The sequence below is a fragment of the Halichoerus grypus genome, chromosome 4 (assembly GCF_964656455.1).
Source record: "Halichoerus grypus chromosome 4, mHalGry1.hap1.1, whole genome shotgun sequence".
Classification (NCBI taxonomy): domain Eukaryota; kingdom Metazoa; phylum Chordata; class Mammalia; order Carnivora; family Phocidae; genus Halichoerus; species Halichoerus grypus.
Window position 1 is genome coordinate 74981619 of NC_135715.1, and position 24779 is coordinate 75006397.

A 24779-nucleotide genomic window follows, 5' to 3' on the forward strand; every position below is an offset into this window, starting at 1 on the left:
ACTCAAAATATTTTTGTTGAGGGAGAGAATGAATGAATGAGTGAGTCATGATCCAATGGGCCAGGAGCCAGTTGAGAGAAGCTAGGGGCAGGGGAAGCGTGGCTAAAGGGAAGGAGGGAAGACCGTGTGTCTGTGGGTAACACACCTTTTCCAGTTTCCCCAGAACCTCCCCCACCCAGAATGTGCACTTGGAAGTACAAGTAACTACCCAACCTAAACAACACAACAAAACATTGCATGCGACACTATATCCTGAGTTTGTTTTAATATATGATGTTTAGGATTCTGTCCATTTATTCGAAACTCATGATCCTGAAGGCATGGCCCTGCACCAGCCTTATCTGTTGACGTGCCGGGCTCTCCAGGAGAAAGTAGCACGATGTCAAGCCTGGGCAGGGCCTCAGATCCAAAGGGGCTCAGGGGAGCAGCCCAGAAGCATGGCGTGCAAGGATGGGAAGCAGAGGCTGTGGGCTGGAGGTCTGAGCTAAGGGTGCCATCTGGAAGAAAGCTCAGAACTGGGCTGAAGAAGAGTGAATGAGGCAGATGGATTTTACTGATAAGGTCTGTGTATTCTAACTTTAACTTGGCCTACAAGGGCATGACCAGTCCTTATGTGGTAGATAGCGTTCCTCTTTAAGCCTCCATTTTCTATACTTTTACTCATCGGTCAACAGCTTCTTCCCAACCCTCCCCTGCAGATGAGTTTCCAAAAGCACTGTCTCTACTCGCCCATTGGCTTCTCCCCACTCCCTGTCCCCTCAGCGCCACTCTGCAGCTTCTGTCCCCGGCCCTCCACACAGCTGCTCCCTTCAGGGTCTCCACAGCCTCGTGTTGCCGCAACGAAATTTTACAGCCCTTGCCCTTCTCGAGCCCTGGCAGCACTCAGCCCTGCTGACTGCTCTCTATCTGGGGCACTCCCAACTCAGTGCCTCTGGGAGACCACACTTCCTGGCTTTCCTCCAACTTCCCTGCTCACTTCTCCATGGTATTCATAGCTTTCTCCTCCCCCACCTGCTCCTTCCATGCCGATGTTCAGGAACGTTCTCTTCAAGACACATTTTTGTCACCTCCCATAGGCGCCTCATTGTTCACTGAAGCATCAGGTCCCATGAGCACCAGTCAATGACTTGCGTCTCTCACGTCCCAGGGCCATGCCCTTAGATCCAACTACCCACTAGACACCTGCTCTTGATCATTTTAAGGCCACTTCAAACCAATATGGCCAACAAATAAAAGCACTTATCTTCTCCTCCTCCCATATTCCTCATCCATCTAGTTGCCCCAGCAAGCAGCCTGAGGAGCACGCTTGCCTTTCTTTCTCCCTCAGCTCCACCTACCATCAAGTTTCTCCTGCAAGATCTGCCTCCCTCCCCCCCTACTGCCACCCTCCCTGGGTTCACCCCCATTCCTCTCCTGTTGATGCTTCCTTAGCATAATCACTCTCATCTCCAAGCCACTCTCCAGTGAAACCCGAGTCAAAATTCTCTAGTGCAGATCTCACTGCAGCACTTCAAAATCCTTCAGAGGACTCTCCACCACTTCGTCCTGAAGTTCAAATTGCTTAACAAGGCCGGGCTCTCTGGCCAATTCTGTCTCCCCTCTCCAGTGCCAGCCAGACTGGACTACCCCCAGCCCTCCTCGCAGCTTCAGTCCTCCCCTGGCTTCTGCCCACATTGTCCCCTTTGCCCCAAACACTCGTGACACCCCCAGCACCCTTCAATGCATGACTCAGTCTTCATTCGGTCTCAGACACTGCTTCCTCCAGGAAGCCTTCTCTGGCCACCAGGACTGGGTGGGCGCTTTTTGCATGTGCCTCCTCTACCTTCCCTGCTGTATCCTTTCCCACCGTTCCCAAAAAGCCTGTCTACCTCTCTATGTCTTAACTGGGCCAGAAGTTCACACTGTCTTCATCAGCACATCCCCGGCACCTAACTCAGTGCCTGGCACGCTGCAAGTAACCAATCAACACTCGAACAGATGGGTGAATGAATGGATTCTTTCAGCAGCCCCTCTGCATCCCTCGTATTTTAGGATTTGTCTTACCCGTGACGAATAAAGCACACTGATAACTTTCATGCAGATGACAGCAATCATACCACGGGATTTTCTCAGACATCTCAACTTCAAGCTCTCCACTCTTCTAAACCCCCAAACTTCAAAGTGTCATGGCTGCAACTAGCAACCAAATGAATCAAATTAGTAGACCATATTCAATTAAAAAGAAATAGAGGTCAGAAAAAAATATTTCCAGACTGTGTGTTCCTACTGGGTTCTGGGAAAAGGTGGTTGCCACACGTACAGAGGTAGCTCCCCAATCTCCCTGTGCAGAGAAGGCTGGCTCGGGTGAAAACTCTGGATGCAGAGGAGTTGAAAACCTATTCAGGATCACCCAGTGAGCTCCTGGCAAAGGCAGAGATAGAATGTATAAGCCAGGCTGAATTGTTTAGAGGGTTTTTTCCCCATATATTCTCCAGCACAGCTGGAGTTCAACCAGCGTCTTCTAAACTCAGTATTACCAGGCAAGACGGACCCCTCCACAGAACAAGAACCATCTCACCAAGGAAGCCCCTCTCCAGGCCTTTTAATTGGTACCCAGCCTGACTCAGCTACACCCTCCTGAAAGGCAAAGAAAAAATGAGATGAGACAATAAATCACATGCTTGCTGGGATGCAGACCCAGGACCCAGCACCATGGCAAACCAGCACAGAAGAAAAGCTATTTTTAAAGGGCAGCTTTAAATCAATCCTGTCCTGGCGTGCCTGGCTGGCTCAGTCAGAAGAGCATGCAGCCCTTGGACTCAGGGTCATGAGTTGAAGCCCTACATTGGGTGTAGAGATTATTTAAATAAATAAAACTTTAAAATATATATATCAATCCTGTCCTTTCGCCCATGCAGAAAGACACACTGACCCTCAAACACAGAGGACCAGGGGCCACGAAGGCAGTTTGTGTCTGATAAATGTTGGCCTCATATTCACCCCAACCAAAAAGCACATATCTTTGTCACTCACCATCTAGCCTAAGCTGTACTCGTCAATAAATAAAAAGCAGCTGGACGCAAGAGAATAGCAATGAAAAAATGGTTATTGGGGGAGATTAAAGCTTTGGCTGTCACTTAAAGAAAACAAGAGCTTCCGCACCCCATCCTGAGCAAGCGTTTATTAATAACATTGCTTCTAGCCCTTCTTTTCAGATTCAGTTTATAACTTGATAGATAAGACCATTTGCTATAGGGTACCAGACTGAAACTAATTTGAGAAAATGCCACTTCTAAGATAGCATCATGCCACTGATCCGGAGATCCTATTTCTAATACTTCCAGTAAAAAAAAATAATGATCCCCTTCATTTGTATAATACTTAACCATTTCAAAGAGCTTTTGCGGGGCGCCTGGGTGGCTCAGTCAGTCAAGCATCGGACTCTCCATTTCCACTCAGGTCATGATCTCTGAGTCGTGAGATCAAGCCCCAAGTCAGGCTCCATGCTCAGCAGGGAGTCTGCTTGAGATCCTCTCTCTCCCCACTCCCGCTGCCCCTCCCCCTGCTCATGCACTGTCTCTAAATAAATCGATCTTTAAAAAAAGAGAGAGAGAGCTTTTGCATACTTTTTCATTTTATCCTCACTACTCTGCAATATCGGAAGGGCAAGAATGCCCTCAAATTTTCCCAAGAAAATACTGAGTCTCAGAAAAGTGAAGGACCCAGAGTAATTTCCAAGCTGAACAGCACACTCACTGTATGCCTGATTCATCTCTGTCTGAACCCAAAGTGCTTGGCAGTTGTTCAAAGAGTGAATCCAAGTTAACAATTAACGATGGCTAAGGACCTGCTAATAAGAAGAAAACACTAAATAATAAAACCCACCCAGTAGTGAACTGGGCAGTCACAGAACCCATATGTGTTCAGGGTTGATATGTATAGTACAACCCTACTGTTGTTAAAATATGGAAATGTTCCCATACCAACTGGTAAAAGACCACCATCCCAAGCTCCTAAGTGGCCCTCTGTGGCTGGCCTCCTCCGACCCTCTCTCAGGTGCCCCAGGGCCTCCCCATGAGCCAGGGACTGCTAGGTTAGGGCCTGCCAAAATGCAGGCATCCAGGACCCCTCTCCATTGGAGGACAGGAACCTGTGCTGACCGGAACGGCCCCTGCTGTTTGGTGTTGACCGGTTCAAATATCACCCCTTTGCATGACTACACAGAACCATGATGGATGTTCATTACGACAATCGAGTCATCAAGACAGGGTCCAAGGGTGTTCAGAAACTTCTCCTTAAGAAAGTAAAGAAATGCAGAATTCATTTTAGAAAGTGTTCCCTTCACATGATTTAAAGAAACAAAGGTCTGGCATTGGGAGAGAGAAGATTTCATTACCTGGGTAAGTCATTCATGCGGGACACCCTGTTCCTCAGAAGAGCCAAGAAATCAGGGGTTATCTATCTTATACACCAGTGATTCTCCAAGTGTGGTCACAGACCCCACCACCAGCAGCAGCACCAAGAGCAGCGCCTGGGATGTGCTAGAACTACCACCTCTCAACCCCACCCCAGACCTGCCAAATCAGAACTTCTGAGGGTGGGGGGCCCAGGCGTGCACATTTCAACTAACCTCCAAGTGACTCTGGCGCACGCTTTCAGTTTGAGAATCCCTGCTCTCAGCCAGTGGCCCCCATCCTTGGCGGTATCAACCCCCCAGGGAGCTGGTTAGAAGTGCAGATTAGATACCCAGCTTCCCTCTCCCGGGACTCAGCGAGTCCACAAATTGGCATTTGGCGATCACTGCTGTAAATTGCAGCAAACTTTTCAAACAGAGGTAAAGACTTCTCACAGTAATGACATCTTATTATACATATTTATACAAATGCACAAAGCCCGGGGTTTATAATGTCTATCCCCTGCCTTATTTCGTTTCGCATTCATTACTTCAGTTATGTAAGGACACTTTATAATAGCATTGCTTTCTCTTGTGAAGTTTTCTTGATCTCTCCCAGCCCAGGCAGAATGCACACTCTTCCCTGTCCACCTCTCAAAATCATGCATATCTGTTAATAAAATTTATCACACTGTATGAAAAATATTCTATAAAAATCTTTCTCTTCTCCTGAGTTCCTCAAGAACAAGAACCAAGTCCCATTCCAAGCTGTATTTCTAGGACTTGCAGCGTGGGGCATTCAGTTAACAATGTTTATTGAGCATCTGCTGATACCAGGCACCAGGGACACAACAGGGAGGCAGAGGAGATGCGGGCCGTCCTCATGCACCTGTGGCCTATAGTGGTGGCCAAAAGAAAACCCCACACAGGGAAGTATAATGGCTAATTATAAAGGAAAATTCCAGGAGGTTATAAAAAAGATTCCCTATTGTTATGGACTGAAATGTTTGTGTCCCCCTAATATTCAGATCTTGAAGCCCTACCGTCCATTACGATGGTATTTGGAAGTGGAACCTTTGGGGGGTGAGTAGGTTTAAGGAGGTCATAAGGATGGTGCTTTGTGATGGAATCAGTATCCTTATAAGAATGGGGGGGTAGGGAGGGGGGCTGCGAATTTAAAAAAAAAGAAGAAGAGGAAGAGAGACCAGAGCTCTCTCTCTCTCTCCATCATGTGAAGACACAGGAGAAGACAGCTGTCTGCAAGTCAGGAAGCAGGCCCTCACTGGGGAACCAAATCAGTCAGCACCTTGATCTTGGACTTCTCAGCTCCCAGAACTGAGAGAAATACAGGTCTATTGTTTAATCCACCCAATCTATGATATTTTGTTACATAAGTCCAAGTTGATGAATGAACACCCATGAAGAGAGAAACTGATTCCCAAAAGTGGGATATTGTAAGTTGCCAGTCCTAGGGGCTCCTGGGTGGTGCAGTCGGTTGAGCATCTGACTCTTGGTTTCAGCTCAGGTCATGATCTTGGGATCATGAGATGGAGGCGTGCATCGGCTCCACACTCAGCAGGGAGTCTGCTGGAGATTCTTTCTTTCCCTCTGCCCCTCCCCCTGCACATGCATAATCTCTCTCTCTCTCTCTCTCTCAAATAAATAAATAAATAAATCTTTAAAAAAAGTTGCCAGTCCGAAAGTGTGAAACATGAGCTGAGTCCAGGTGGACAAGGAGCAGTGAGGACCGCCCCCTGCCAATGCCCAATTAGGGAATTGCAGTCATCTTCAATGGCAGCAAAGCAAGCAGGTTGAAAGGTCCCTGTGCATCTCTGGATTTCTACCACCCGTCCATAGAGGCTGGCACTTTAGGACTTAAAAAAAAAAGTATCAGGATGTTGGTGGTGTTGGCATCCTCTAGTGGATTTCAGTAAGGTCCTATAAGAAACAGACAAGCTTTTTTCTCAGTTGCCTGGTCTGAAAGTAGAAAAGAAAGGAAATGCAGCCTTGCTAGAGAAGCAAGGCTTTCCAACTACAGCTCCAGATCAGTGTTAAAAATACCAAGATAAGGTTAGTACTGTTAGGAGTTAGTTGGATAGTTAGGTAGTCAGGGCCAGGGTCCCCAACAGGAAAATATGGTGTCAGGACAGCTAAGACAAACCAGCACTAAAATCCTGTTTTGCAGCTTAGACAGGACTGCGCTAGCATTCTGTTTTGCAGCCTTTACAGAAATGAGTCCTGCAAAACATCCTAAAATAAAACAATTAACCACAAAGTAATTGTCACTAACACGAGCTAGGGGCAGTTAAGACAGAAGCCCCCAGATGTCAGCCCAAAAAGACCATCAACACGTAACCATTAACCTAATAGGTAGACACATGCATGATCAAAGCCCTGACTGGCACAACTCAGCACACCCTGATTGCTTAAGTTCATTCTGCAAACGAGCTCATAAAAACCCCTAAACTTAGAAACTCCAATGCAACCCTCTCAGGTCCCCTCCCTCTTCGGGAGCTTGTACTATCACTCAGTAAACTTTGCTTTGCTGCCCACCACTCTTCATCTGGTCTACCTCTTCATTCTTTGAAGCAGTGTGACCAAGAACCACAGGCACTAAAGGAGTAGAAACCCTAGAACAGTACGAACATGAAGATATTAATGCATCCAAGAGCACCCTCATGGTCACGGGCCATCTGAGGTCAAGGACACATTAGCTCACCTTACTAGATGTCCGGGCCAAGACAGGAGCCACTGAGCCAAGGGTGAGGATGACAAGTGGAGCCCCGTGGCCTTCCTCTAAAAGGCAGACTCCCTCAGGCTGGAGACAAGATCTCTGCCTTTGACAACTAGCTTCTGGAGTGGACAGACTGTGGAGGGACCAGTGGTCTACGTCAAGGTGGCCTGAAGAAATGTCAAGCCTGAGAAGCCTAGATCTTACCTGTGTCATCAACTTGGCCAGCAACTGGTCTCTGCAACCTCCTGCTTTCTGCTTATCAGCCTGTTCTGCCTGGGTCTCCCCCTCAGGCTGGTGGGGGGGCGGGGAGTGGGGGCAGGGGCACAGGGTAAGCCTGCTCCACTCTCACGCATTGGGCTTGCAGTCTTCTTTTGTCTTGATTTTTGGTTTCCTTCTTTTTTTTTCTTTCTTCTCTTTTTTTTTTTTTTTTTTTTTTGGCTTTTGTTTTCTATTGTAACATAAAATACAGATACCAAAAACCACACAAAGCAAATGGATGGCTTAATGGCTTATCTGAAAGCAACCCCCTTGTTGATGTCTGCCTGAGGCCAACTTCCCTGCATTGCCACTAATTTCTAATGAGCTAGGAGCTCCCCTCCCCCTGGACTGTCCCCCCTCCCCAGCCTACTTGTGGCCAGATCAGGCCATGCCTGATCACATTGCAGAGGATGCATCCACCCATCTGTGGCCCATAAAGGAGACCCAGAAAACCAAAACCATCTACTAGAATCTTTCCAACCTGTTAAAGATGTACTTACCAGGTGATGATAACTATACTGATCACTCACTTAACTATTTGACAACAACCAAAACAATAAAAGCAGTTATTTATGGGGTAACCACCAAAAGCCAAGTGCTGTCTATATAGGCTAGTTGCTCTCAATGATCATGAGATAGTAGTCATATGTTTTAAGTTGATGGCCCAAGTCTGAAAAGCTTCATAGTTTTCCCAAAATCTCAGACCCAGGCTCTGGAATTTCAACCTCAGTCTGCCAGATGTGGAAGCCTAGACTCTTCCCAGTTAACCCCACTGCCCTGTTAGTGAAGGGCAACAGAAAATACCACCGCAAAATATGCCCCTTTGGCATAAGGATTATTTTGAGTTGATTATTTTGAGAAACTGCAGACACAGGAAAAACTCTGAAAACAGAATAGCAGTGACCCTTTTGGAAGGGAAACTTATGTTAGAAATGGGGCCATACCAGGAAGAGAGCTATTGCCAGAAATAACTTCATTACCTGAAGGGTAGCCTTTGTTTGCCAAGTATTTCCTCTCCTCGCCTTCCTGTGAATCGCCTCCCCTCTTTGAAGCCCCAGACCTTTCCTAGTTCAGGAACTAGTCATCTGGCTGCCTTCTGAGCCTCCCATCTTTGTGGGGATCCTGTGAGTACATACACATGTAATTAAAATTCATTGTTTACTTCTGTTAATTGATCTTTTATTATCATAAGGAGAGGGGTCTCAGTCAAGAACCTAAAAGGGTAGAGGGAAAATTATTTTCTTTTAGATGAAATTTTTTTTAAAAGATGTATTTATTTGAGAGACAGATAGTGAGTGTGAGCAGGGGAAGCAACAGAGGGAGAGGGAGAGAAGCAGACTCCTCGCTGAGTGTAGAGCCTGATGCAGGGCTCAATTTCATGACCCTGACGATCATGACTTGAGCCGAAATCAAGAGTCGGCCACTCAACCAACAGAGCCACCCAGGCACTCCTAGATGAGATTTTCAAAAATTGTGTACTGAGCATCTATGGGAGTCAAGACCCGTACAAAATGTAATGAATCCCAGATGAACCCCCTCAAGATGATGAAGTCAAATAGCAGGCTCAAAAAATATCAGACAGAGAAACAAATACCATATGATTTCACTTACATGTGGAATCTAAAACACAAACAAACAAAAGACAAACAGAAACAGACTCATAAATGCAGAGAGCTGGTGGTTGCCAGAGGGTAGGGGTTGGGTGAAAAAGATGAAGGGGATTAAGAGGTACAAACTTCCAGTTACAAAATAAGTAAGTCACAGAGAGGAAAAGTACAGCATGAGGAATATAGACCATAGTACTGCAATAACGCTGTATGGTGACAGATGGTGACTACACTTATCGTGGTGAGCACAGAGTAATATATAGAATTGTTGAATCAGTGTTGTACACGTGAAATTAATATATGTCAACTATACTCCAATTTAAAAAACTGAATAAGAAAACAAATGACCCAATTTAAAAATGGGCAAAAGATCTAAAAAGACACCCCAGCAAATAAGATATATGGATGGCAAATAAACCTACGTAAAGATTGTCAACATCATCTATCATTAGAAAAATGCGAATTAAAGTCACAAGGAGGTACCACTGCTCACCTACTGGAATGGCTAAAATCAACAACAAAACCAAATGCAACAGGGACTCTCACTGCTGGTGGAAATGCAAAATGCTGATCCCAGTCACTTTGGAAGACAGTTTGCAGTTTCTAATCATGGGAAAACACCAGACAAACCCAAATTGAAGGACATTGTATAAAATAACTGCTTAGTACTCCTCAAACCTGCTAAGTTCATAAAAAAATAAGGAAAGACAGAAATTGTCACAGATGAGAGAAGATGAAAAAGCCATGACCACTAAACACAATGTGGGATCCTGGGCAGGATCCTGGGGCAGAAAGAGGGCAGCAGGGAAAAAAACTGGTGGAAATCCAAATAAAATGTGTAGTTTTGTTAATCAGTATTTTGATTAATGCATCACGGTTACGTCAGATATTAAAATAAGGGAAGCTGGGTGAAGAATACAGCTGTGAGCTCAAACTGCAGTAAGTGACTGAGGTCAGCCTCCTGTGACCCTCTCAGGTGACCTCAAGGAGAAACCAACAATAACAAGAACCAGAACACCAGTTGAGGGGAGACACACAGGCAATATTTTTGAACAATCAGATATGGAAGAAACATAATGTGTTAAGATGACCTACGGGTCTTTCACGCATCTACGTGGAAATCAGTAAGCCTTAATTTCTACAAGCAAGCAAACCCTGTGACGTGCAACTACGCTCTGGAGAACGGCAGACAAGCACATACACCCCTTCGGCTTTTTGTGAATAATCCCCTGTAAACCGACAAGCTTTGGAGCAGGTCTTACAGAGCAATCTGAGATACCGTCTCCTGGGCTATCGTCCTAGGAAAGATAGCGTATAAAGCATTTACTAACCTACTTTGAAGTTGGCTTTTTTTTTCAGTGGACATACCAAACCCTGTATTATCTTTGCAACTTTTCTGTAATTCTGAAATTATTCCAAAGTAAATAATTTATTAAGAAAAGAAACCCCAGGGGCTCCTGGCGGGCTCAGTCAGTAGAGCATACAACTCGATCTCAGGGTTGTAAATTCGAGCCCCACATTAGGTGGAGAGATTACTTAAAATTTTTTTTAAAAAATCTTTAAAAAAAAAAAAAGGAAGCCCACAGTGAGAAACACACCCATGAAAGTGTCTAATAAAAAAAAGTATGTAAATAATTCTGAGAAGGTTAAAAAAAAGTATATAAGAATTTAAAAGTGGTGAGCATAAAATGCCAGGGTGGCTTAGGGAAGGAAAAGCTCATTCATCTTGATCAACCATGAAGGGCTCCATGGAGGAGGGGACATTTGGGTCTGGATGGACCTGTGCAGATGTACAAAGGAAAGGCACAGTATGTGTAAAAGCAATAGAATTTTCTTCTGACTGGAGTGTCAGACACCTGCCGGTGTGAGACTCACCATCAATCACTGGAGCCACACCAATGTCCACCATGGCAGGGCATAAGCCTAGCTACACCTCCCACTGCCTGGGTTCAGCACTACATGAGTGAACCCGGGGACTTCCTGGCTGCCTTTGTCCATCCACCCCCACGCAATGGAATTTGATGGTTTTTTTTTTTTTAATTCACGGACTTAACTATTGTAATATTACGATAGACTGGCTTATTGGCATTTTTCAAACGATTTTCTCAGTCACAAATAGGTAGCAAGTAAAATGTAACTGCAGTCAGCTGTGACTTTCCTGAGCCCCACACCCGCTAAAACAGCCTGCTCAGGGTCCCCACCTTGGCCAAAGATTCTTCTGTATGGCATCCTACAAGGGCGAAAATGTAAACATCGATACAGGTAGGTTCCGTCTCTTTCCCAAAGACCAAGACTAATCTAACTGGCTTCAACTATCTCAGGATATTCAAGCCTCCAAAATGGAGGGTAAGGTGATCTTCCTGCCCAAAAGGACCCACATCGAAAGTTAAATAACAATTCAAATCATTATATAAGTGTCTTTGCTAATTGTTGATGTTCCTGTTATGTCCTCCACTAGACTAAGAACTTCTAGGGGGCAGGGGTTATGATTTTTAATTTGCTAAACCTGATCATAACTCAGTGCCTGGCACTTTGAAGGCTGAGTGATGAATGAACAGAATAAATAAATAGATGATGGGAGAATTGATGGATAAATGATGGATGGATGGATGGACAAACAGATGGGCAAAGATGGACAGAATAATAGGAGTCTAGGGTAGGGAGAAATTACTGCTGGTTAGTTACAAAGAGGGAAGAAAGGCTTAAGCTGGACTTATTGATAATAAAAATGCAGATAAATCCTCCTATCAAGAGGTTTCCTCTCTGATTTACTGGTTCTGCCCAGACTCAGGATATAACTCAGAAACTCATTCTATTCTAACTCATGCCACTGTACCTCTGAGTTGCCCTGTCCCCTCCCCACTACCACCTCCATCTAGATCTGCCCATCCTTTTAAACCTAACTCAAGGAAATGGGTAAAAAGATAAACAAATTGCGGTACATCCATACAATAAAATGCTAGTCAGCCATACAAAGGACATGGATGAAGCTCAAAAGCAGAAACCAAAAGAAGCCAAACACAAAAGAACGCAATACATATTATTCCATTTGTTGACATTCTGGAAAAAGCAAAACTACAAGAACAGAAATCAGACCAGTGGCTGTCAGGAGCTGGGATAGGGGAGGGAACTGGCCACAAAAGGACAGGGGAGAAACTCAGGGGTGATGAAAATGGTCTGTGTCAAGATGGCACACAGCTGTATGCATTTGTCAAAATCATCAAGCCAGGCTACACACCTAAAAAGGGTGAATTTCACTGTATGGAAATCATACCTTAATTACCCTGACTTAACAAAGCCAAAAAATAAAAAACCTCACTCAAGTCCTGCTCTGAAAAGCATACCTTGACCAGGCTCTGCTTCAAGTGTCCATTTATCATCCTCATAACTCACTCAGTGATTAATCATGCCCTATGGGCACCTCTTCTATTATTGTCTTGAAATATTATTTTTATTACCTCCTTTTTACATGTCCAGGTCTTATCTCCCCAACCAGATGGTAAATTCCTTGGAAACAGGAACTATGTAGTATCATGCCTCCTTCAGCCACAGAGTATCCAGGTCACTGCTTGACACATTATAAGTAAGAAAGTTTCAATAATTATTTGTTGATTTCCAGTGAAAACCAGCTAGGTGAAGTTATTTTGCGGACTTCTTCAATCCAAACTTGAGTATGATAAACAGGCTCACCAATGCCTTTCTCTGTTCATCACCACTTTTCCCACAGCCTCTCAGATTTTCTACATCATTCGCATATTTCACCCCCAGGAGCTCTCTGGTTGATTCATCACATAAGATATGAGACTGAAGATTTCCAAGTGAATCTAGATCAGGTGGAGGATGCTTCCCAGAAAGTGCTTGGGTTAGGGGCTGCTACATCCTTTCCCATGATTACTGACCTCAATTAAGCCCAGAGTTTGTTTATGAGACACAACAAAATCACATTCCTATATTTGTAACATTACAAAATCCAACAATTTCTATTTCATTCTCCTTACATCTAAAATGCTGAGATTTCCAATTTCCAAACTTGCCTATTTTCAGTAACTGAAAATAAAACAATGGCCACTTCTCTCCCTGTATTCCCGCAAATTTCATGAAGAGCTGCTATCTTAATTAAATTGTCTTATCACACCCTTTTAAAGGGAATTAGTCTGTGACGGGAGGCAAGTAGTTTGTCCTGTGCTCATTTAACCCCATGTTAGCAGCAGAATGCTGTTCTTTCACATTGCAGAGCTTTGCCCTCACTTCTTTTTTTTTTTTTTTTAAGATTTTATTTATTTATTTGAGAGTGCGCACAAACGGGGAGAGGAACAGAGGAAGAGGGAGAAGCAGGCTCAGGACCCCAGGATCGTGACCTGAGCTGAAGGCAGAGGCTTAACCGACTGAGCCACCCAGGCGCCCCTGCCCTCACTCTTAATTGGTTTCCTCTCAGATCTCTCGTGGCCACCTCGGTGAATCTATTTCCTGTCAAACAGGTAGAGCGGCATTTCCTTGAAGCACACTTTCCACGCACACCTGAGTGGGCACTTTTCCTTCCACCCACCCCTGCCATGCAGCTGCTCCTGTGTCCAGGCCACCCCTCCCCCTCTCCTGCCAGCGGGCACCACCTAGTCCTTGACCTGCCCTCCAGCAAGTTTTCCACCTTGTCCCTGAGGCAGGACCCTTTCTGCCTGCCTGTCTTCCTTTCTGCATTCTCACACTGAGAAAGATACCACAACAATGTCTCTACCAGAACAACTGGGACCACAAAAATATTTAATAATATTAATAAAGAGAAAAAAATTTTACTATAGGGAAACATTTACATTGTATTTAATACATATAAATACTTTCAGGTTAAAGAAAAGAAACACCTATTATTACATTTTTCTCATTTACAAAAACTTTTTCTTTTTTTTAAGATTTTATTTATTTATCTGACAGAGAGAGTACAAGTACGGGGAGCGGTGGGAAGAGGGAGAGGGAGAAGTAGACACCCTGTCTCTCTCCCACCCCCCCAACCGAGCAGGGAGCCCGATGCGGGGCTCAATCCCAGGACCCTGGGATCATGACCTGAGCCAAAGGCAGAGACGCTCAACCGACTGAGCCACCCAGGCGCCCTACAAAAACTCTTATAACTACAAAATTACCATTAGAGTTTTAGGAAGTTATAGCTTTAAGTGCTGTTTCAGGTACTTCAGAAGTAACTTGGTGAAAAGGTTTTTATTTATACTCATTTTAGAGAACAGTGACATACCAAGGCTGTGAAGGTGTGCATAAACACCCAATGCCCACCCACCTGAAGCATGGTGAACACCTCCAGGGCTTGGCCCAACATCTCTCTCTCCACCTGCTCAGGGCTTTACCTCCCAGAGCAGAAAAGTGCTAAAGCCAATGTACAATGTGCATGTGACCCACAGCCCACCTCAGGGTGACCTACAAAAGCAGAGGCAAGTGTTTAGAAATGAATACATATAAACAAAAAAGGGCAAAGAAAAGTTTAAGATGTGGAAACAACATGTTCATTTAGACTCTGCCACACAGAACCATCTGCACAATTTTAATTCCTGCTAAAACACACAGCCGGAGGTTCATGGCGCTCACGCCGCTCTGAGAAATTCTCAATGGCTCTCTAGGCTCTGACCACCTCGGCAATGTTTTCTTGAGTTGTTCAGTGCCTTAGTTCCAAGCACAGAATGAGCCTGTTCTCTTTATTTACAATGCTAAAGGAATGGGAACATTTTCCCCTGAGAGTCCAGAGAAAAAGGATTTAATGTTGTATTTACAAGATCAGCTGAGAAGCCAGAAGGTCCCTGAAAGATGTGCTCTGTGGCAGAAATCAAGGTTGAAAAAAAAAAAAAAGAGAGACACCATTAAATTATTTCAGAATCTGGAGTGTATGAGGTTGTCACACCTTCCATGTTTAGTGATGAGAGGAAATGACAATTTGGATTCCAAGAGGAAAAACATTCATCCTTATTAGTGCTCAAACTACTACTCAGCATAGCATAGTTTCAGTTAAGAAGTACAAGTCTGCAATGGTGCCAACTCGGCGTGCCCGTATCCCTTCCAGTGGCCAGTGTGGGCACAGGGAGGTTGGGTAGCAGGGCTCTGCATGGTCACTATTCCTCTAAGTTTACCAAAGCACCCTCATCAGGTGGAAAATTGGCTTGCTTCACAAGAAGAGACAAATTCTCCAATGCATTTGCTGATACGAGAATTTTGTAATGCTCTTTAAAAATTAAGCCCACTCTGGGGAAGCCTGGGTGGCTCAGTTGGTTAGGCATCCGACTCTTGATTTCGGCTCAGGTCATGATCTCCCGTCAGGAGATCGAGCTCTGCATCCGACTCTTGATTTCGGCTCAGGTCATGATCTCCCGTCAGGAGATCGAGCTCTGCATCAGGCTCCCCGTGAGCGGGATACTCTCTCTCCCTCTCCCTCTGCCCCTCGCCCTGCTCATGCGCTCTCGCGTGCTCTCTCTCTCTAAAAGACAAAAATTAAGCCCACTACGATTGTCATTTGACTTTCCAGACAAAGACTTTGGTATCCATATAGAGTTCATATTAAGTGGAGAAAAGTTAACAATCTACTTATGGACAAAATAAAATGGAGGGTCAGAGCCCTATATCCCTAGCATATTACTCTCGAAATAATTACAGTAGCATTTTATGTCATTGTTTTTAATTATTAATTTTATAATAACTAATGAGTAACATTAAGTTTCGGGTAGTGGTAGGTGCTCCCTAGGTTATCCTGTTCAAGGTCTCAGTAATCAGTGAGGTGGGTATTATTATCACCTGCATTTTATGAACGAGGAAAGAGGGGATGATGGAGTCAGGTAACTAACTTCCCCATGGACACCCAGTGAGGATGTGTCAGGGTGAGAACTCAGAAGCAGGTCGGACTGGAGTCATCTGGGCTGCATCACTGCCTGAAGTCAGGACTGTGTTCAGCCTAAACTACAGCACAGACCAAATGAAAATAGAGTACTGTGGTGGCTTCCCTTCGGCAGCAAAAGAAAGAGCATGATACACAACTCGCATGGCTACTGTGGTCCCGTAGGACACCGGGCGAGGGTTAAACCACAGACACACAGGCCCTTTGGAAACTGACCAATACTTTTCCTTTGGAGAGAGCCTCCCCTGTTCATGGGACACAGAGCTGTTCACATGTAAGGAATGAGGAGCAAAGAGGCTCAGCACACCATCCGCGGAGGCAGCCCACCTGGGGGGGGGGGGCGGGGTGTGTGTGTGTGTGTGTGTGTGTGTGTGTGTGTCCTGCACTCACTGAAGACAGTGCAGACACTCCCTGCAGCTCTGTTTTGCCCCCTCCAGGGACCCTCAACTGAAAAAAAAAAAAAATGAGTTCTGGAATCACAAGGTACTTTAAGTGCATGAACAGCATAAAAAGGACAAAAAGAACTCACACTCAAATGATAAAACCATCAGAAAAAGACTTTGAAATGTGTAATTCACATCCTCCAGGAAAGGACAGTGTTCAATATCTTATGCGATACTAGACTGTTCTGAAAAAAGAATCGGTTAGAGACCATGAAAGAAATCACATAGCTGTTGAAATAAAAAGTCAACAGATATTTAAACTAAGGAGAAAAAAGAAAAGCCAAAGCTGAAGAGTGCATTAGTGAACTGAAAGGTAACACCAAGCAATGATACCAAAATGGGGCATTAAGGGGTAAGGAGTATAAAACCAATTAAGGAACCTGCAGGGAGAGACAGAAGTGCCCACAGCCAAGTGGAGGAAGTTGCAGATAGGAAGGGGGAGGATGGGGGTGGGGGGACACAGCAGGTGACTGACAGCACCAGATGAAAATTGTCCCCCAAAAGAAAGCTAGCATTCTCAGATTAAAAGGCCCTCCAGTGCTGAGCATTTGATGGGGAGAAGAAAATACTTAGACCATCATATTGAAACTTGAGAACATCAAGGACACATATATCATTAAAATCTAATCAAAAAGGAAAACAGCTTCGCGGCAAAGGAACAAGAATCAGATGGACATAGATTCCCATCAGCAAATCTGGGTACAGGAAGATAACGAAGCGATCTCCCTAAAGTGCTGAAGGAACAGAGTTTTGAGTCTAGAACTCTGTATTCAGCAAAACTATCGCTTAATGGGCAGGATGACATAAAAGCATTTTCGGGGACAGGAAGAATCAGTTTACACTCACAGATGGTCACTGGGAGATCCTAAGGGATCTACCCCAACATGCGGAATGGCACACAAGGAAGGCTGCTGAGCAAAGAAAGCAGTGAATACCACCGGTTAACTATGCTCTGGAGCCAACACAGGGGATTTCAGCAGAGAAGGGAGTGGGGGAGGGAGTCAAACTGCCAAGGTTTTTGTCTTCTTTTTGTCTGCCGGGCTCAGTGTGGAGAGGAAAAAGATACACGTGCTGATTAATTCTCGCCTCTGTTAGGGGGAAAAATACTATGTGTAATTCGCAATTTAATAGTAGCCTCTAGAAAAATAAGTTTACACATAATAAGTTTCAAAAAGCTATTATGTGTAATAGCTTTTCTCTCAATAGAAAAGAGAGAAAACTTGAAACAAGAGCATAATCTATGAAAGTAAATATTGATAAGTCGGATTTTGTTAAAATTAAAGTGGTCTGGGAAAGACACTTAGAGAATGAAAGACAAGCCACAGACTGGGAGAAGATATTTGCAAAACATACCTGATAAAGAACTTGTATCAAAAATTTACATGGTGATTAACATAACAATAAAAAATTTAAAAAAATTTACAAAGAACTCTTCAAACTGAACAATAAGAAAACACATAACCTGAGTTACAAATGGGCAAAAGATGTGAACAGGTGCTTCACCAAAGAAGATACGCAGATAGTCAGATAAGCATATGAAACAATGCTCCACATCATGTGTCATTAAGGATCTGCAAATTAAAACAGCTATATTAGAATGGCTAGAATCCAAAACACTGAGGACACCAAATGCTGGTGAGGATGTGGAGCAGCAGGAACTCTTACTCACTGCTGGTGAGAATGTAAAATGCTACCACCACTCTGGAACACAGTTTGGCAGTTTCTTACAAAATTAAATATACTCTCATTATATGATCTAGTTTACCCAAAGAAGTTGAAAACTTATGTCCACACACAAACCTGCACACAGATGTTTACAGCAGGCTTATTCATATTGCCAAAACTTGGAAGCAACCAAGATGTCCTTCAGTAGCTTAATGGATAAATAAACTGTGGTACATCCAGACAACAGAACATTTCTCAGGGATTAAAAAAAAAAATTAACTATCAAGCCATGAAAAGGCATGGACGAATCTTACATGCATATCACTAAGTGAAAGAAGCCAATCTGAGAAGGCTACATCCTATAGGATTCCAACCAAATGATATTCTGGAAAAGGCAGAACTACGGAGACAGTAAAAAGATCAGCGGTAGCCAGGGTAGGAGTCAGGGGAGGACGAACATTGTAAGGCAGTGACAGTGCTGTGTGATACTGTGATGGTGGGGGCATGTCATTATGCATTTGTCGCAGTGCAACACTACAGAGCTGACCTCACGGTGTGACGTCACAGCACCAAGTTCAGAGTTGGCAGAGCTGTCACCACATCCAAGATGTCCTCTCCTCTGCCTCAGCACCATACTGCTGGCATTGCCCTGGTATATCCTGTCAATGAAAGAGCCTGGACGGCAGCCTTGGAACTATGGACTACCTCTCCTACCCCGGGTATCTTCAGTCATGCTCTCCAGCCATGCTCATAAAGCCAAGACCTCTACTGAAATATATCAGAGACGACAGACAACAGAGCTCTCCGTTACACAGACTCACAGACTGAGTCAAATCATACCCCTAGGCGCGCCTGGGTGGCTCAGTCGGTGAAGCGTCTGCCTTCGGCCCAGGTCATGATCCCAGGGTCCTGGGATCGAGCCCCGCATCGGGCTCCCCACTCAGCAAGGAGTCTGCTTCTCCCTCTCCCTCTGCTGCTCCCCCTGCTTGTGCTCTTTCTGTCAAATAAATAAATAAAAATCTTAAAAAAAAAAAAAATCATACCCCTAAGGAAAAACAACCACACACCACTGGTACAAGATAATCAGACTGCTAACATCACAAGTATCATCTCGGTTACCAAGCCTGTATTTAGTATCACAGCCCATAATCTCATCAATGTTAAAAGAAATTCCTAAAAACTCAAAGCACAGGAACAATCTCAAAAGCCCAGCTTAATCCCCTGGTAATAAAACCTACATTGTCTTCTCAACAAGACTCAGTGCCACTGATAGCCTAATGGTGTTTGAACACAGCCCTTGGATTATTTTTTCTTTTGTGTTTACTTTCTCCATTTCTGGGGGACACCCTTTTGAGAAAGTTATGAAGAAAATATACACTGAGAGGGAAACATTTTTAAAATGTGTTTCTTTAAAAAACTCAACTCCAATTACTGATTGGCCTCTGGGAAGAGGAGATCTATACCGAGACACCCACTGGTTGTAAGGGAGGCTGTCGTCCGGGTGGGTAGGATTTGCCAGCGGATCGCTCTAGACCGCGAAGCACATGGCCAAAAGTTCATTTAATCATAAACTGCAGGTGCCTAATATTTGAAGATCCTCTCTGCAAATATTGACTGATGATCTCAGACGACAAACACTCAAGCAAGTAGGTTTGATTAGATGTTAGGTTCAGAGAAATACAACAGAATTGTGCAGTACAGTAACCGCCCCCATCCACAAAGACATGTTCCAACACCTCCAGTGGATGCCTGAAACTGTGGATAGCACTGAGCCCTATGTATACTATGATGTTCCTACACATACATACACACTTGTGATAAGTTAAATTTATAAATTAGGCACAGTAAGAGATTAATAACTACTAATAAACAGAACAATGTAACAACAATATACTATAATAAAAGTGATGTGAATGTGGCCTCCCCCTCAAAATATCTTCTTACACTGCACTCCCCCTTCTTCTTGTGATTATGTGGGATGATAAAATGCCCACGTGATGAGACAAAGTGAGGTCAGTGACACAGGCATTGTGATGTGGGGTTAGGCTACTACTGACCCTCCATCAATTGGCCAGAACGAGGATCATCTGTTTCCAGACGGCATTTTGACTGCTGGTGACTGAAATTACCCAAAGCAAAACTGAAGACGTGGGGGAGGGGGGTGCCTACCGTACCATGAGCCAGTTAATATTCAGAATAAACTTAAGGTGGACTGCATAGATTGTGTCCAAGAGAGATTTTCACTCAGTGTAAAAGAAAGACAAAATAACCCTGAAAAGAATATTGGAAGAGTGGAAAGACACAGGCTCTGGGCTGTCACTACCCCTGGAATGCTGGGCAAGTTCCAGAATGTAACCCTCCACAGCCTTGGTTTCCTGCCCGAGGAAGGAGGGTGTTGGGCTCCTAGACAATTTTATTTCTGAAAGTCTGCAATTCTATGAATAGTCAATGGATGTCCAACACCACAAATGTTTGGACAAGATCATCTATGCAGAGTCATCCAAGCTATATGCACCGTCTTACATTTTCTAGTAGCCACACTAAAAAAAAGGTAAAAAGAAACAGAAAATAATTGGAATAATATATTTTATTTAACTTGACCTATCCAAAATATTATTTCAATATATAAAAAACATAAAGCATTACTAATGAGATGGCTCAGATTCTTTTTCCGTAGCGAGTCTTCAAACTCCAGTGTGCTTTCTACACTTCCAGCATGTCTAAGTCTGACTCACTCCTCAAGTGCTCAGTAGCCATCTGGGACCGCAGAAATCTAGAAAGTCACCCTCAACTTCAATAATGTCTGACTCTGACTGTTGCTAACTCTCTGCAAAGTATCTGGGCTTTAAAGGACAAATAGTGGGCAGGCAAAGATGGACAGACTTCTCCACCTGCCTGGTTCCATCTCTGCACCTTGTCGATTCCAACTCAGCTGCGCTTCCCACAGTCAGTCCCTCTCTGGTGTTGCCCTGGCCCAGGCCCTCATTATTTCTCACACGGAATATTGTAATAGCCCCTAACCGTGCCCTGCATTTGCGATCTTTCCCTTGTGTTTACACCCAGCCCAATTTATTTTTACCTAAGGTCCCCTCAACAGCTGGCCCACACTGGTGCCTTCCCTTCCAGAAGAACACTGGCCCACACCTGAACATCTGAAAATTAGACAGTGGAAGAGTTCAATAGAGTTGAACAGACGCATTTCCAAGCATCAGGAAGGGTCAACACAAACATGAACGAGGAGAGGATCCAGAGAGCGTATTTCTAATATTCTCGCCAGCGCCAGTGCACAGCGCAGGTAATCTGGGGAAAGGACTGCGGGGCAGGGGGCACAACAGAAACACCGCACGATATCTTACACCCTTAGGAATTTGGTCAAACTCAGCTGCTGAGCGAGGCTCCAGAGATTTCAGAGGACAAAAGGTCACTTCGTTTGCTAGATAAACAGTAACTACCTCTTTGGGGGTCCAAAGATAAAAATTCTGTAGTCATAAAACCAAAGTTCTGTTTCCTCAGTGCCTGAGAATAAAGAAAACAAAAAGAAAATGGAAAAGAGCCTTAAATAAGGATAATCGTTATGTGGCTAAAAATAGTTCATAAGAGGCTGATCCTGTGGAGCACGAAGCCGAACAGCTCAGCAGCAGTGTATGGTTTTCTCCCTCTGAATGTGAATGAGCTTCTCTGTGATATGAAGGCATCATTTAAGGCCAGTGAAGAAAGCCACGCTCCCTGAACTTAGGATCTGGAATGAGATTCCAAATGTCCGAGTAGAGAGGTCCTTCCTCCATGGAGTATTTGCTTACCCTCGTTTCCCATATGACCAGTCTTGGTAATGTACTTAAAATATTTACAGTAATCCTGGAGCCTCAGTGCTGATTGCAGCTAACACAGTATCTCCAGAGATAGAAGAGGGAGAACCAGCCCCCAAACACTTCACCGAAATGTGTGAAATGTGACATTTGCTTATTATTTGGCATATGATTACGAAAGACTGGAAAACTTCCTTGCAAATGTAAAACCTCTAAATCAAAGTTAATCAGGATTAGATCACTTTTTAGGGAGAAATGTGATGCTATATCAGATTCTGATTCTTACAGACAGTGAGCAAAGAGATGAGCTGTCAGAGCAAGAGACACACAGAAACAGTATGTGCACACACACACAACACACACACACACCATCTATGGTGATATGTTGACACAGTGAGCCCTCCCCAATCACTGCTGATGAATGAACAATATTATTCGTGCACTCTTATGAACACATCTTTGCAGGCAGACACAGGTATCCATGTGTGACTGTGTCCCTCTGCGCTGTCAGGGTATTTTGCGTGAGCCACTAACCATCCCTGCTTCCTTGGTGCTCTATCCTGGCAAGGGCTCTCTCCCAGGTCTTGTTCCTGTGTTTGCCCTTAATGATGGCGAAAAATTCCCAGGACATGGATATGAGATCACTTCTATTTTTAGTCTTTCTTAATGGTTGTTAACACTTGCCCTGAGCACCTTTGCAGGCCTAAGTGGATGTAAATAATATCTTGTATCCAGTGTTGTATTGACCAGGGGTTATATTTAGTAAATGTAAAGATCCAAGGAGGAAGGGCAGAAACTCATCTTTAAAGGTGTTCTATACACATCCTCCCATAACCATTTGAAAACGTTTTTAGAGAATAATTTTAATTTAACGCTTTGGTCTAGCCGGCACCTCTGTCAGAGAAGGGTTTAAGATGAAACATCCACTGTAAAAGGAAAATCAATTATTAAGCAAGTGAAGCCATCAACTGAGGGGCTTATTGGCCACATGTAGGGTAAAAAAGGGCCTTGAAGGCAGGACAAATGAACCAAAGGTGAGAGCCTCCAGAGACACTGGAGGATGAATTCTCTATCTATCATCTAAGCACTTGGTGGGTGATCACATACACCTGGATAATGACATGCAAAGAATGCTTTAATGCTCCAATAATGACTCCTAGTTAGGCCTCCTCATGAGATTTGAGGGGGAAATAATGACAAGTGAAGTTTTTGCCAATCCTGCTGGCTTGCAGGGTAAGTATCTGGGTGCAGGAGTTTACCTTGAATGATGATGGGCAGCGTGAGAAGGATCTGACATATTGTCAATATAAGTTTGATTACATCAAAGTTCTCTTAATGTATCAAATAATTAATGCACGCACTCTTATACACATTACTCACTAATCACAACCACCCCATGAAGTACAAAATTGATTTTCATCCATGTCTGTAATAGAAATAAAGGAAGCTTTCCAATGTCATACAGAATTGGATCCAATTCTCTCCGATCCCAAAGCTAGGTGTTTTAACCCTGATATATACCGCCAAAAAGAAACTTCCAAACATAATCTAGACCATTAGACCAAGTTCAAAAATTAATCCATGACAGAGCTCAGTCAGGGCTCCATTTATTGAGTACCCACAGGATAGATGGTACAGAAAACAGAAGCAGGGGAAATTAGGCCCAGGTCTTTATGTATTTCCATTTGAGGAACAGAAGACAAAAACAGAACATGTTCCGTTCAACTTGGGTATGATTTTGAACCAGGCGCGTTGGAGGGGGCCCAAAGCACCCTGGGCTCGGGGATTAGCTGGTCCTGCTGGAAACTAAGCAGTAAACAAGGAATGTCTCTGAATTGTTTTTCTCCTCTGTGAAACTGGACGATGAAGCCGTTTCTGAGATGTCATCCAGCCCTTTGTGAGGACAAACAACGTTTATGTTTCTGAGTTGCTGCCTAGGTATTTTACGGTATGACAAACCAACTCGTACCCAGGCTCTGGGCATGTAGAGATGGACTTGAGTTTAGGAGGGCACCATCAGTTCTCACTTTGCTTGTCCCAAGGCACCTTTTAAAATACCCACTTAGAGTTAAGGTCGGGAAAAGCTAGTGCCCTCCACCCCGACCACCTTTGAAGTAATAGGTGCTTGTACCCTGTTCTCTGTCTCCTGTTCACTCATGACCTGGGATAAAGGGCTGCCCCTCCCCCAGCTCACTGCACCCCAACCCCGTTTCTGGGATTTGTAAGTAAGACATCTTGTGACCACTTCCTTGTTTAAGTGTACTGAAAGTGCATCTTCAATCAAAACGACCCCGAGGGTTTTCACTTTCCCAAAGTGGGCACTCGGGTGCTGAAGGAGCCGCCTGCCGACCTCAGGCGAGTGGCTCGTGCCCCCTCACTCAGCAGATCATGATCTGCATGCTCTGAATTCAATACACCAGCTCTGGCTTCCAACGCACCTTCACGTTCTAATATTAGAGTTCTTTCTACTTTCAACTGCCCTCCTTTTCCTACTTATCCCCTTGAAGCTTGGGGCAGGTTGTTGTGGGAAACCTAAGTCCGTGTAGGAATGCTTTTTAAACAAAACACAATGAAAAACACCTTTGCTGACCAGGAGAGGACAGAAGACATAATTGGGCCCAACGTAGGATTTGGAAGAGGACACTAGGGGCCGTTTCTGGCAGATGTGTTCTCCTCCGGGTTCTGTATTTGGTCTGTGTGCTTACTGCCCACCAGCTCTTCATTGCTAATCTTGTATCATTTAAGCCAAATCCCTAAATTTAATAAGATAGGGAGGAAGCTTCTTCCCTAGATACTGTTGACAACCATAGTCTATAAAAACAACTCCCCTTCCTTTCGGTCCTCCCTCCTTACCTCCACCCCCACACACCCACTTCACTGTTCATCTGTGTGCACTGTTCTGGAGCATCACCATCCACCAGTGTCACTGTCCATGAGTGTCAGAGCGAGTCAGGATAAGAGAGTTGAGAGCACTAACCCGTGGGTTGTAACCCACCGCGAGACCACAGGCCCCA

The 24779-nt window shown here is 44.3% G+C and overlaps 1 protein-coding gene across 1 annotated transcript in view; it reads right to left on the reverse strand.

Moving 5' to 3' along the window:
* The window catches only part of LOC118544814 (phospholipid-transporting ATPase IB), a 581647-nt gene that overhangs the window by 551360 nt on the left and 5508 nt on the right, over nucleotides 1-24779 (reverse strand). The gene's annotated exons all lie outside the window — the stretch shown is intronic.